Source organism: Macaca fascicularis, chromosome 15 (assembly GCF_037993035.2).
Source record: "Macaca fascicularis isolate 582-1 chromosome 15, T2T-MFA8v1.1".
NCBI classification, from domain to species: domain Eukaryota; kingdom Metazoa; phylum Chordata; class Mammalia; order Primates; family Cercopithecidae; genus Macaca; species Macaca fascicularis.
Genome location: NC_088389.1, coordinates 79283241 through 79298156, shown reverse-complemented (window position 1 = coordinate 79298156; position 14916 = coordinate 79283241). Strand labels below are relative to the sequence as shown.

At 40.1% G+C, this 14916-nt stretch overlaps 1 protein-coding gene across 3 annotated transcripts in view; it reads right to left on the bottom strand.

Moving 5' to 3' along the window:
• Window positions 1-14916, bottom strand: part of SLC24A2 (solute carrier family 24 member 2) — a 271203-nt gene that overhangs the window by 63732 nt on the left and 192555 nt on the right. The gene's annotated exons all lie outside the window — the stretch shown is intronic.

Sequence of the window (14916 nt, the reverse complement as noted above, 5' to 3'; positions counted from 1 at the left end):
AAACAGCAAGTGCTTAGGAATTGCTATTCAGAAAGGGTTGCTATTATTATGGAAGTGGCTGACAGGAAATTCTTCTCCTAAATTACTGAAAATAAGATTGATATTTAAAATAGAACTGATGCCTAGCACCCGCAGGTGCAGACCTTGGTGGTAAAGGGATTGCTCAGATATTTTAGGCACAGATTCCAAATTGTCATAAAGGGTGCCATAGAGGAACCAATCTAAGAAATGATTGTGTAACTTTGTGCCTGCCGAAAAAGAATTATGATATTTTTGAGTACTTTTCAAGGTGAGTGAAGGAGTTATTTTTAACATGTTTCAAGGCAACTTTAAAAAATACACTCTCTTGTGGTCTAAACCCTTAAAGTGTTGTATTTTTACATAGCTACAGATATTTGTATAGTTAAAAATCTCAGAAATAGCAAACTGCTCAAATCGTGAGGCACCTACGTCAAAACCTAGTACATCATTTTAATATAGTTTAGCTTGGTCTGAAATTTGAAAGAGAGTACCAGCTGAGTGTCCTCAGAGGAGTGTATGTTGAGGGGGTGGTAGGGAAGTGCGGAAGTAAAAGATCCAAGCATAAGAGCCGAATGTGAATTTCGAAAAACAACCAGCAATCAAAATCCTTGACCAGATCATTCTGATGTAAAGCAGAAGCTTCATGCTACATGGAAAAACAACGTTTGGAGGGTCCGTTCACTCAAAGGAAATGGATTTTGTTTCTCTTCTGCTGTTAATTAAAACAGCCCCTTGGAAATTTCCTCCCTCCCATCTTTCCCACCAAGCCTATAATAGGCAGGGTTACAAATGGAACCCTTTGGGGTGGAGATGAGATTAGCTTCCAGCTGCTACAGAACATTCTAAGCATCTGCAACACAGAAACAACGATGGGACAAAAGAGAGAAAAAGATGCAAAGAGAGTGGCTACACACACCTCGGTGAACAGACCATGGCTTAGGAGAAGAAAGGGAAAAATCACACAAGAGGAAAAACTGGAAAACAGCCTTTTAAACTCTATTTTTGTGTTTTTGGTTCTGCCTTTCTTGTCTCTTTCTTTGAAGTTTATGGCTTGGCAGGTAGCTTAAAAAGCAAAAGTGCATCTGAACTTTCCTCCCATTTATTCCTTTCCTTTTTTTTTCTGGAAGCAGAGACTTAAGTTAGGCAGATAGGCCATCATCACTTTTAGAAGACTTGCAACAGAACTGATGTGGCACCGTGAAGTTATCCTGGGCTCCCCTGTTTCTCTCACACCCCACATGCCATCTACCAGCAAATCTGGTGTCTCTATTTTTAAAAGTTTTCAGAATCTGACCACTTCTTCCTTCCACCCCTTTCCCACTCCCCTCTCCGCACGCCCACCCAACCAGCACCAAGTCACACAGGAATAATTCTGCTGGTCTGAGTCTCCCCCTTCTACCCTTCCCTCTCCTTCCTCTGGCCAGTCTCATCCCAGCATCTTTAGTGATCAGTAAAACAGAATGTGGCTCTTACTTCTCTGCAAAATCCTGCAGTGCATCCCCAGGTCAAAGTGAAAGCCAAAGTCTTACGTATTGTGTCCAGTGAAGCTCACCCTGGCTGCCCTGACCTTGTGCGCTACCCCTCTCCTCTCTCACTGCTCCGGCCATGCTGGTCTCTTTCCTGTTTCTTGAAAGCGCTGTACACCATCTCACCTCTGTGCCATGGCATTGTGTGGCCCCTCTACCTGGAGTATTCTTCCCCCAGAGGTCCACAGAGCTTGTTTGAATGTCACCTCATTAAGGCTTGTCTGAGCAGCCTGTTTAAATCTATAGCTTCTCTCTCCAGCATTTCTTATCCCAAGTTTATTTTCTCTAAAGTAGTTATCACCAACTAATATACTATATTATTATGACTATAGATTATTTGGTGCTTTCCACTGGCAGCAGACGACCTTCAAAAGGGCAAGGCTTTTCACTGGCTTTGTTCATTGGTATATCTCTAGCATCAGACTGTGTTCAACAAATCCTTGTGTTCATGGTTTCTAGGCAAGTAGATGAGGTTATGACTCTGTAATGTGCTTCCTGTCAGCCAATGACCCAGAATAAATGTCTTTAGGACCTCCAAGCCCATGGCCCCAGTGGAACTGAATGTCTACCTATGGGACCCCAGGAACTTTCTAGAGGTAAGTAGGAGAAAAATGGGATGTACCAGGTGTTTATACTCCAGTGGTGGAAGGCAGGGGAGACACATCAGTTGTCCTTCTCTGCACATCTCCAGGGTCAACAAGGTGCATGTGCAAAGGAGCCCCCTTTCCATAGGACAGGAGGTTAGGTGAACACCATAAAGATCAGAGCAGGGAAAGCTGGGCCTTGGTTCCTCATTTTTTTAATTAGCTGCCCCTCATTCATCAAGGCCTAACTCAACATCTAACCTGAAGGTTTCTCTGCACACACCCCTCTTTTCCAAGTGGAAACCCATCATTCTCATGGCACTTTAACTGTACATGGTACAGTCCTTATTTCCACTTGCTGCCCACGTGCCTGCTTTCCCCAGCAGACAGCAGTCTTCTCTGGGAAAGGGATCTTCTCTCTGCCATCTTTATTATCCCTCGACAAGTGTCCTAGAATCACGCCTGACCCATCACAGGCCTCCACTGTCTTGCAGTGAAGCTCTCACTATGATCAGCTCCTCTGGGAAGTCAAGCTTCCTTTCAAGTTAGTACAAGTCACAAACACACTGCAAAGAGTAAAAAAACAAAAACAAAAACACCTGTGCTATGTACTGGGCTGTGTCTGGTGAATAACATACATCTGGCTCATACCCTTGTAGAGTCCATAGCCTGAAGTGAGGAAGAGACTTCGGATTTGTGCTCTGATGGTAGAGGCCTTCTTAGGAGGGTATGGAGGCCCAGAGAATAATAGTGAAAGTTCCTCCACACAAGATGCCACCTAGCAACTAGAGAAAATGAATCCCCTTTTATTCTACTAACTGTCTTACTGGAACAGTTAATTTACCTAATAGAGGCAGGCTTAATTTTTATTCTTAGAAGCAAAATTTTAAAGAAATTTTTATTTTTTAAAAATAATAATTTCATCTTAAAACTACCAAGAACATAGAATTTTATTTATTCCCAAATCTGTTTTTGAAGTACAACCTCTAAATTATTTTTTCTAATTTTTGTGAAGCATGATGCAAACCACTTATTTCAGGGCTACACTGATATTGGTAAAAATTAAATTACCCTTGTAATAAAGTATTTTGTAAAGTGTCTTTAGTAAATATTTTTTAATGAACCACATAATAGAGATGATTAACAACATTTAATTATATTAGATTTACAGACACAATCATAGGAGTAGTTTCTGTAATTAATGAGAATATATACATAATTATATCTCAAGTGGTGACTAAACCCATTATACAATGAAATGGGGCAGCTGAATTTCCTTATTAAGACCTTTTTCTCCCCATTTATGTCTGCTTAGCATAAAAAAAGACTTTTTTCCTCATTTTCTCTATACTCATTAATTGGAATTCTGAAAGTAACACCTGTCTTGTCTCTCTTATTTATGTATTCAGTTATTTACATAGTATAAATGTGTGCATATTTCTTTTATTCTATGGGCCCATTATTTATTCAGTTAATTAAATTGTTTCAAACTTGACCACTGGGATATTTTTCAGATTGGCTTCTGTGTTCAGTCAACAAGGTTCATCCTTTTCAAAGCATTTCTTTATTTTCTGGCATTACAAGAGGTTTCAATATCATTTTGTATGTTTCCTGGTTCAGCGCTTGGAAATAATCACTTCTCCAGAAGCACTGACTCCTTTTATTGGAAAATGGTATTTAGAAACCAAGATCTGAGAACTATGTGTGCTTATGGCTACTAAGATGTTGTTGCTCCTAGACTTTCTTAGTGGGCAAAGCTAAGAAAGATACGCATGTGTACTGAATCATGCATTCTATATCTATATTTATCTCTGTAGTTATAGCTGTCTTTATCTATTTATGACTTCTGGGCTTTAATTGTAATAGTAGTAACCAATATATTTTTCTAGCAGCTTTGTGCTCCAGTTCCATTTGAATATTTGCTTCATTTGAAAGCCATCCAGATGCAATGGGTAAATGACAAATCCAGTGCTGTCTTTTCATATGGTTACCCATGTGTGCCCATTCAGGTTTTCTTTAATAATGTTCTATAAGAATGATCTTTGTGCCACCCATAAAGGATGGATCAGCCCAAACGTGAATTTGTTCCACCATCTTTCCTAGCAGGGTCACCTTATCATTAGAAATATGAACGTGCTTTTGTAATTGGTCTCCCAGTTTTCAATTGCATCTCCTGCATCCTCCTGAATTACCCTTCACAAGACTTGGAATTGTCCACTCTTCTTATTTGTCTTATTTCTTATTAAGAGACTTAAGGAATTTTTCTTATTCCTTTTCAAGACTCTGCTTTAGGCATCTCATCCTTTTGGAAGCCTTCCCTGAGTCCCTCTCCCCAGTCATAGCACCTGATACCTATCCTATCATGGCATTTGTCATAGAGCCTCAAAAGTGTTTTACTGACATCCTCCCCAATTAGCCTGTGGGGCTCTCAAGGATAAGGATGCTGTTCTCCATTTGTGCCCTCAACGCTCACTGCCTAGGCTGGTCCTCACAAGTGTTTGTGAATATAGCAACATTAACACAAACAACAAAGAAGATGACATTAGTGGGTGTAGGTGTGAGAAAGTGCTCAGATTTTTTGCTATATGAAATGATATTCTGAGCTTATCTTCCTTTTTAGGGGTACGGAAAGAAGAAGAGCCTAGAAACACATTGCGGGAAACTTGCCAGACTTTCTGCTTGATTAACGCTGTGGGTAAGTTTCCAAAGACTAATAGTGTCTATAATTATGTTTATTTTAATACCCCCTCCTTTTTTTTTTTAAAAAAAGATAATCTAATTGAGTTCAGATGTAATTGGCATTTTACAAACCAAAAAACTCCCAGCAGGTATCAGACTGCAGAATATGATGTTTCAGGAAAAGGGCCAGCTTACTGATGGTGGCTGATTCTGACAGTGCTTGAGAGCTGATGTTCTTTATCATTTCAGGTCACCTGCTTCATTGTTTTAGGAACTTAATCTTTTGAACATTTTAATCTCATATATACAGACACAAATGGCTTACACAAAGAAATTCTCAGAGGTTTGCCTGATTCTCAGATTTGGAGTTCTGAGCCAGGTAGAGACTGCTAGACAGAAGCTTTAAATGTCTCCTTTTGTTCCCATCCCTGTAACTCTGGATGTCTAAGAGATAAACGAATGAAGAATCACTTTACTAAAAAGGCAGGCCTCATATCCTAAGACCTGCCAGCATTTAACCCAACTACCTCCTAATGGGCATAAAAATTCGCTTCAGAGTTATTTTGTCAAAGCCCATATTTTGGGTATGTCTCTCTGCAAGTGGGTTGTGACATTATTCATTTGGGGAGAGTTTTGATCTGATTTACTGTATCTGGAAAATAGTAGGTGCTCAAGAAATATGTGTTGAAAGATTATGATGACCTATATATAAAAAAACAGAATCAAACAAAATAGTTCTTTTGAGGAACCTATATATTACCCAATCATTTATTTTATTGTAAAGTGGAAGATTTTATATTTGGCTAATATGTATTCAGTAGTTGCCCCTATTTTGTGAACTTATAGCATGTATTGTCCCCTAGGTTTCATGTCTATGAATTTTCACTTAATCTGAGTTCTTAGTTTCTATTTTTATTTTAGTCCTCAACTTTACATTGTAATCTGGTACCTGTAAATCTCATTTGAAACTTGAGTTAGCAGCAGAAGCGCTGGCACATGCTGAGAGTCCTTAACTAAAGGCTTAGAGGCCCATGACTAAAATGAGATGATTTGGTTCACTTCAGATCTAATCAAAAGAGAAACTTACCATACCTAATTGAACATGCCAGCCTCCAAGTATAACAAATCCCCATCTTTTTTTTTTTTTTTAAAAGAGCTTCATGAGTTGGGTGGGATCATATTAATTTATAATAACAGTATTCAAGTTTGACTGATGAAGACAACTTAAATCTTCATCTCTAGAGATGTCAGTAACACACAAAAAGAAGCATCCACAATTTGCCTTCTGCTGCCATTTAACACCTTCTACATATGCAATGTGGCAAAATCTGCCTTTCTTTGCCAAGTCCAATCCTTCTGCTTTTACTGCTGACAGTTTAGATCATGAAAATAAGATGCAATGAAGTTTGAAAAGCTGGATGTATTCTAAGTAGAAGAATTCCTTGGTCCTGGTTTTCAGGAAGACTGTGGCTTTACCCACATAGCTGGTTTGGTCTTTCTAACAGACCTGATGCTGGTTGCTAGCTGGTTAGTCTGGTTATGCACACAGACTAGCCTGCTGTCTTCCTAAGCTCCAGCCCCAGGGAGATGTTTATAAGAATACATCTCTGAAGCAGTAATGTGGCTAGTACTGGTACAATACAGTTTTTTTTTTTTCTGATAAGGCCCAGCCTTACAGAGACATCTATTCAAGTGCCCAGAAAAATCCTCTGGTTATGAAAGTTTGAACTGCATGAGTTAAGCCATAAACTTGGGATGAATGAAAGATAGCACGATATCGGAAATGGTGTCTGTGCACAGTAGGGGCTCCCTGCTTTGGTAATTGCAAGGTAGAAAGTCAACTTGCAGCGTGCTCCTCAGACTTTTTATAGGGATAGCAATGATCTTGAGGTATGAAGGGCACGCACTGCAGTGGAAATTGGATATTCTGTGTAGGAAATCGGCCTTGTCATTTAATTTAGAAAGGTCAAATACTTCTACCATAACTGCACCCTGTATTTAACCCAACTTTGGCAAAAACTCAGGTTTCTAAAACAAGTAAATTAGAAGGTAGTTGTATTACAAAGGCTTATGTGCTTTGTAATGAAGTCAATTTGAGTCTCTCTTCAAAGGACTTATTTAAATTTGCTGTTTGAGGCCCCGTGTGGTGGCTCACGCCTGTAATCCTAGCACATTGGGAGGCTGGGGCAGGCAGATCACTTGAGGTCAGGGATTCAAGACCAGCCTGGTCAACACGGTGAAACCCCGTCTCTACTAAAAATACAAAAGTTAGCCGATCATGGTGGTGCCTGCCTGTAATCCCAGCTACCTGGGAGGCTGAGGCAGGAGAATTGCTGCAGCATGGGAGGCGGAGGTGGCAGTAAGCCGAGATTGCATTACTGCACTCCAGCCTGGGCAACAGAGTGAGACTCTGTCTAAAAAAAAAAAAAAAAAATTTGCTCTCTGAGGCTCTCTCATTCATTATTAGTGTGAGCATAAACTGGTGCAATTCTTTTGGAGGGCAATTTGACAAATATCTTTCAAATTTTGAAATGTATATACTCTTTGATCTGGCATTTCTATCTTCAGAAATTTATTTTATATGTATATGTCTTCTACTCAGTAGAATTTGCTCAATGGCCAAAGAGGATACTCATGTAGCATTGTTGTAAAAACTAAATAAATCAACAGGAAATGAAAATATCCTAAATGTTCATCAACAGCATACTGATTGAACCAACCATGGAACAGCCATGCAGTGAAATACTAAGTAGTTGTTAAAATGAATGAAGAAAGTCTAAATGTGCTGATGTGGAAAGATCTCCAAGATACAATTAATAACAAAAGCCAGGTTAGAAAAGAAACTGATAAAAATGGTCATCTCTAGGGAATGAATGGAATCTGGGGTAGGAAGGAGACTCACTCTTATTGTCTTTATGTAATGTTTGTTTTTTTTTTACTTATGTGTGCATGTAATGGTTTATAACAAAAAATAGTTAAAATTAATCCATGATTTAAGATTTCTACTGTGGCAAACGTTTGGATTTGTAACTAAAAGAGAATATTTTTCATCATTTTAAAGGTCTATTTCACTTATGTAATGTGTCACTTATCACTTATGTAATAGCACATTAGGAACTATCGAATGTACTATTTGCTATATTTAACCATATTAATAAAGACTTTGGATATGAACTAGATCAAATAATATACAAGCCTTTTATTTCAGATGCTGTGACCCAGGAACCTATCTACCACAGTCTTGGTGGCAGCTTACTCAAAATGCAAGATCAAGTTTTCGTAGGGTTTAAGTACACTGAGGATCAATGTCTATCATTACACTTGATAGAGACAGAATCTTGAGCATGGCAAAAGAAGGGGCATCAAAGTATCCAGTATCTGAACACTCTTTGGGTGGAGGCTTCCCTGGCTTCTCTAGACAAAGGGACTCACTCTCTTCCGAGGCAGGCCATTCCATCTTTGGTTACGCCTATAGGAGGGGTCTTCCTATGCTGGGCTGAACTCTCTTTCTCCAAATTGAGGAAGGCTGATGTGCTTTCCCAATCAGCTAGACTTAAGAGGGTCCCCAAAGCTCCCTTCTCCTGGAAAGACAGACCCTACTTTACCATGGCAAACTGCCCATGGGACCGATTTCAAGAAAGAGGCTGTAGTAACAACTTCTAAAACATTTTCAAGTTGTTTCCTAACTACATGCTGCATCCTCGTTCACTTTAGCAGAGCTTCCAGGTGATTTATCGACATCCAGACCCTCATATCCAGACAGCCCTGACTGTCCCTGACCTGACTCAATCTCCCACTCTTGCCACCAGTAAATCTCCTAGATCCTTCACCGTTTTTTTCTGAAAATTCTCTTTGTCTTCTTGTTCCTACTGAAACTTGACTATTTCCTGAAGGCCCCTTTTCTCCTGTAGCCCCTGAAAAGTGGCAGCTGCCTGCTCCTCCAAACACCCTGCTCTCCCTCCTGCCCCTTCTTATTACTTCTAGCCCACTTTTCCTCCCTCCTTGGGAGCACAAACCAATAACCCCTTCTACCCAAGCTGACTTCCTGGTTTCCCTCCATTCATTCCTGAAGATTGTAGAACCTAGCTCATTATTTTCCTATCTGTCCTTACTTCTGTCCCCTCACAACCCCATCTGTGATGACTTTTTTTAGGTGAGCCCTGCAACACCTGGCTCCTTATCTTAGTGCCTTCACCTACTCACTCCCAGCTCCCTTCGTCCTCATTCACTCACTCCTGTGGCAAGCCTACACCTCATCACTAGCAATAACTGCACCACTTCCAAAATCCTGATTTGATATTAAGTCAAAAAACCCCCGGTTTGAAGCATCCCACTTTCTGTCCATCACTCTTTTTTCTCTTTCTACTACAATGGTTCTTTGATCTTACTGGTCAATTCATTGATGCTCTCACCTTTTCACTGCCCTCTTTTAACATGATCTTCACTCAGCTCCAGAGACACCATTCTATCCTGGTTTTCTTCCCACCTCAGTGTCCCTTGCTGGGCCTCCCCTTTCTTCCCAGACTCTAGACTTTGGAGTTCCCAGGGCTCAATTCTTGGCCTTCTCTTATCAATTAGCTAGGTATTATAGTCCAGTTCTGTAGCTTTAAATAACACGTACATTTTATGACTCCCAAATTTACATCTACAGCTCTGCCTGACCTCTATCTCATGCTCCATACTCCTACACCCACCACTTTCTCAACATCTCCATTTGGATGTCTCATAGACAACTTAAATTTAACATGAGCACTCAAGCTCCCTCCTATAGCTTGCTCTATTCTCAGTCTTCTCCACCAACACACAGTTACATGAAAGTGAGATTTCCCTGTTGAGGAGAGGCTGCAAGTTGCCTATCCAATATCTATTCCATTTTCATTTCCTTATGACATAATGCCTAAATTATTGGAGACAGCAATTCACCCAGTTTAACAAACTACATTTCCAAATTGCCTTGAAACTAGGTAGTCATATGACTGAGTTTTGAGCAAATTTTACTGAGAGGGTCTTCAGGGAAAGTGCCTTAAAAAGAAGACAAAATACCTAGAGAAAATCACTTTGACCTTTCCTCCTTCCAGGAATACAGATGTGATGGCTGGACCTCCAGAGCCGCTATCTTGGACCATGAGGTGCCCTTGAGGTTACAAATCATACACTAGCATGGTGGAGCGGAAGGATGGAAGGAGCCTGGGTCTTGAATCATTGTGAAGCTGCTAGAGCTGCCATGTATTGTCTGCTACTGGAATTCTTACACTTGAGAGAAAAATAAACTTTCATCTTATTTAAGTCACTGTTAATTTGGATTTTCTGCTACATATAGCTAAAGCTATTTTGCCTGATATATCAGTGTGTATGACACAGTCTCATCCATTCATGCAAGGATTAAAATGTCCTATGAAGGTCACAGATAACAAGAAGGACTTATTTTAAAATAACATTATTTAGTGGATATATCCTGGGCAATGAAAAACATTGCTGAATGGTATTCCAAAACTTAATTTTTCTTTGAAAAGAATTAGACTATTTCAGTGCAACTAAGAACATCAAATGATTGGCTGGATGATGTGACCTTAAGATACTTTTGTTTCTTTGAAATAATGGGGGTTTTCAAAACAGCCACATGCCTAATTTAGGACCCCATGATTCACATAAGACATTATTAGTTTTTCAGCTTGGTAAAGGGGCAGCTGGTTGCCATGAAACAGTAGGCTTAATTTAATTACGGAAAAGGTTGTTATAATTTTTTCCCTTGATATCACAACTTTTCTACCGTTTTCTCCCTTATACAAATGAACAAGGATTGACTTTTTAAATAGTGGTGAAATTATTTTTCTGGAAATGTCTTTGGTTAAATGGCAGACAGTTTAGGACAATACAGTGGAGACAACTTTCCCCACATATTGCTTCATTGCAAGATATTAGTTGGGATATCTGTCTACCTACGTACCTACCTACCCACCCACCTACCTACCTACATGTCTCTGTGAAACATTTACCTTTGTAGAGCAAAACTTACTAATTCTATATACTGTCATTGGTGGAAAGGTCTTTTCTCCTTTTAATCCATCTGTCCCATCACACAAACTTGCCTAATTTTGAACTAGCATTCTATATTATTATTCAGAGTAATTTTAGGAAAAAAGCCAAGTTCAATTTATTGAGAATTTTCCAGAATGAGAATGGTATGAAATTTGGGTATCTGCAGATGAGAAACAAGCTATGCATTATTAACTTTAAAAGTTGGAGATTGCCCTTCCAAAAATATGCAGTATCACTGTATGAGAAGATAAGGTGACTGCTGCCTGTGTAGGGAGAGCTGAAGTTACCAAAAGACATTTTTTTGTCCCCAGAAACATCTTGTTACAGAGGCAAAGTCCCTGGGAGGAGTAAAATTCACTAATTTATCATTCCTAGCAAAATGTCTCTCATTCAGAGGTGCTCAGTTATTACTATGTGAATGTATTAGTACAGGTGGCAGGTAGGACAGGTTGTCATCTTGGGACACATGAACATGGCAGTGGAGACATCGCCTGCCAGGCGCAGTGCTGTGGGCTTTATGAATTCTGCCTGCCCGCATTTCCCAAGGCTAAGAAAGATGCCTTCCACTGGGCTCTTCCAGCACCTAGGGTCTCCTCATCTCATGCCTGTGTCTCCCACAAGGTCATGAGTTCTTTAGGAGAACTGTTTTTAATCTCCTCCGCTCTGCCCCCAATCCAGCACTGGTACATACTGGGTATTGATGAAAGAATACATAAATAAGTGGATAAAATTCGGATTGGTTTGGGGTGGGCAAGGAGGTTGGGTGTGGCCCTGGGAGCTGCTCCAGTGAGGTTCTAGAGTGCCTTAGTGCTGAGGGAGAGAGGGGAGGGGAAAGGGCTCGGAGGACAAGGAGAAAGTTTTCAAACATCATGATTTTGTCTTGCGTGTGAGAGTAAACGTATTATAATACCTTTTCAGGTTTAAAATAACCTTTTCAAGGCAAAGTGCTCATGTAGGGAGAAATGTTTTCTTCAATAGCTCATTGTTGTCCCATCATGATGCCCCCATTCTTAGTCTATGGTCTCCATCAAGGCTTTCTTCCCACTCCCTACGCTGTAGCCAATTCCATCTGCCCCTGTTCCACTCCCCATCTTGTACAAGCTACAGTGAAGCCCAAAGGGCGGGGCTTTGGCGGGACACAGTGCTGAGATCAGGGTCTGCATCACCACTTACCACCTCTGAGTCCCAGAACAAACTAGTTTGCTTCTCTGAGTCTTAGTTTCCTCATCTAATAAAATAACTCTTTGAGCCTTGTTTTTCTCCTCATCAATAAAATCTACCTTTTGTGATCATTATGAGGAAAGATGATATAGAATATATATAAGCCCACAGCACTGCCCCCAGCAAGTGGGAGGCACCCAGTGAACGTTGGTGTGTGCCCATCCCTTCACCCCTTTCTTAGCCTAGTAGGTCATCCTCCTTTCCTGATTTACCTCATATTTACTAATTCTTTAGGGCCCAGTTCAAAGATCACCTTCTCCACAAAATCTCCTCCCACACCTCGCCCACCCAACTTCCATGGAAAGCAAACTTTCCTCCCCTGTCGTCTGTCATCTTCTGAACACCTATGGTACTTACCACTTTCTTCCTGGTGTCTCAGTGATTGCGTGTGTTATTTTTTAATCCAAAGTCTTTATTAATACGGTTAAATATAGCAAATAGTACATTAGATAGTTCCTAATGTGCTATTACATAAGTGAAATAGACCTTTACAATGATGAAAAATATTCCCTTTTAGTTACAAATCCAAATGTTTACCACAGTAGAAATCTTAAATCGTGGATTAATTTTAACTATTTTTAAAATCGCCTGCCCTTTACTCTTGTTTCCCCAAAGCACCTAGCAGAATAATTTGTACACAATAGGTGCTTAAAAATAATAAGTTGAATATATGTAGCAAAATTCTCTGTATTTAGAAATCATCTTTCTTTTTTGGATACAGGGTGGCATATATAATGCATCTTTCCATTTGGTCCACTTAGGGAAAACAACAACAATAAAAAAAACGACCCAGGCTTCGCTGTAAGTCACTGACCTCACACAACATCCAGAGAATTCCCTGGAAACAGTTATAAATAAGGACTTGTCACATGGGCAATCACAACAAAGCCCTGCTCAAAAGCTAGTCACAATTCTAAAATTGTGCAAATGCTTAAATGGAGGGGGTATTTCTCAAAGGCTAGCTAGGCCACAGTTACTGCCCCAAACATCTTTGTCTTTATTCTACTTCCTTAAATTGTACAACATGAAAGTGACATAAATCACATATGTTATTCTTATGTTCCAGTGGGAGGGGAGAGGTCCTTGAGAGTTTGAAGAGGCCATGCCTGGCTTCTACCAGATCTGAGGTTACTGAGCTGGCTTTGAGACTTTTAGATAGAGTACCAGAATTAGGTTTAAGCCAGACTTGGCTTGTCATTGAGGTAGCTGTCAAAGGATGTGACTTTAGGTGGCTAGATGGAGAGCTGCTATTCCAAAATATTCTTTTTCTAGTACTTGAAAGGGATTGCTATATGTTTAGAAGATTTAAAAATCTTTCAGAGGTTCCTGTTCTAGGTGAAGGATTAACTTTAACCAGCATTTCCACAAAGGTTCCACAAGAAGCTCCATATCAGAAAGTCTGGGAAACACTGTCTACTCCATCCCTCTTTACAATTTATTATATGCTGCAGTACACCGCAGCATATTGAAAACTCTTGAGAAGTCACATGATAAAGAGACCTATTTAACTCAACTCAGAAGCTCTCCCACTTATTTATGGAATCAATCTCGCCTGTTTGATTTTTCTTTTTCTTTTTTCCTTGTTGCAAAATTCCTAGTGACATCATATGAAACCAGAATTTCATATAACACACCTTTAAAATGCTGCCTTTGCAGTTATTACCTATCACTGTAATGGGGATAAATTTTCAACTAAGAATGGGACACAAAGGGATATGTGTGAGGGGATGGGAAAATCAAGAGAAGGATAAAGCATGTTAAGGGTGACCCAGAGAGGGCCCCCAAACACAATTTGACAGTTTTGCTCAGAACCAGTCATGGTTCTCATTTCAGACAGGATTTTGACTGGGGTTTCCTGCTTCCAAAGCCCAGTTGTTATCAAGTGATAGAATCAGATTGGAAGTAGAATTTTGCATCTTCATCTTATCTTGAATTGTCTGGCATAGGGAGGAAAGAAAGGGAACACTTGGACAACATTTGCTCAGATGGATGTGAGAATAGGAAGGAAAGGAGAAGGGGATGGCAGGGAAACAGAAGGTACGTAGGAGGTAGGACATTCATGATAGAAGGTAATGGACAGGATGGAGGAAAGAGAGAAAGTAAAAGGCTTGACAGGTCAGGCAGATGCTAACAAACTCCCCTTCCTAAGCCAAGAATAAAATAACAGCTGGGACAGGAGACTTCCTTAAAGGTATAAATAGCTCCTTCTATCCCCTTGGTAGCAGGTACTTATTCCTACACATAGGGTTCTGCCATTGGACCTCTTGCTGCCCATGGGTCTGCATTTCCCTAAGCTGTTGGTAGGGCCCAGTCTGAGATCCTAGTAGTGGCCTGCTGCTTTAGAAATCACAGTGGTTAATTTAAAGCACAGGGCTAGCAATAGAGAAGGGCCTATGTGTTGTGTAAAAGTCAGAGTGGAGAGGGGCTAGGAAGGGGCTTCCTCTTACCCGGGGTTGTCAGATGTTTCACTTCTTGCATGCAAAGCAACTAGGAGATCTCTGGCAAGCTAGGGCAGCTTAGAAATATTAGAAGCTGAAACCAAGATATGCAACACATTTGGGAGTATCTCTTTCATGCTGAAGAATAAAATGAGCTGATTCTTCTACGAGGGTACCTTTCAATTTCTTGTCAGTATCCATGTAAAAGTCATGTAAAAACCTTAAATGTTTTTCATAACTTACAAATATTGTATATTATTAAAAAGTCACAGCATGTATGGGATGAAATAGGGGTTAAGGCAATAGGACAGCTCCCTTTACAAGAATTCAAAATCTTCACATTGCTGTTCCATGGCAAACCTATATCAGAAATGAGATTCTTCCTGGGACAAGGCTATGTTCTGGGAT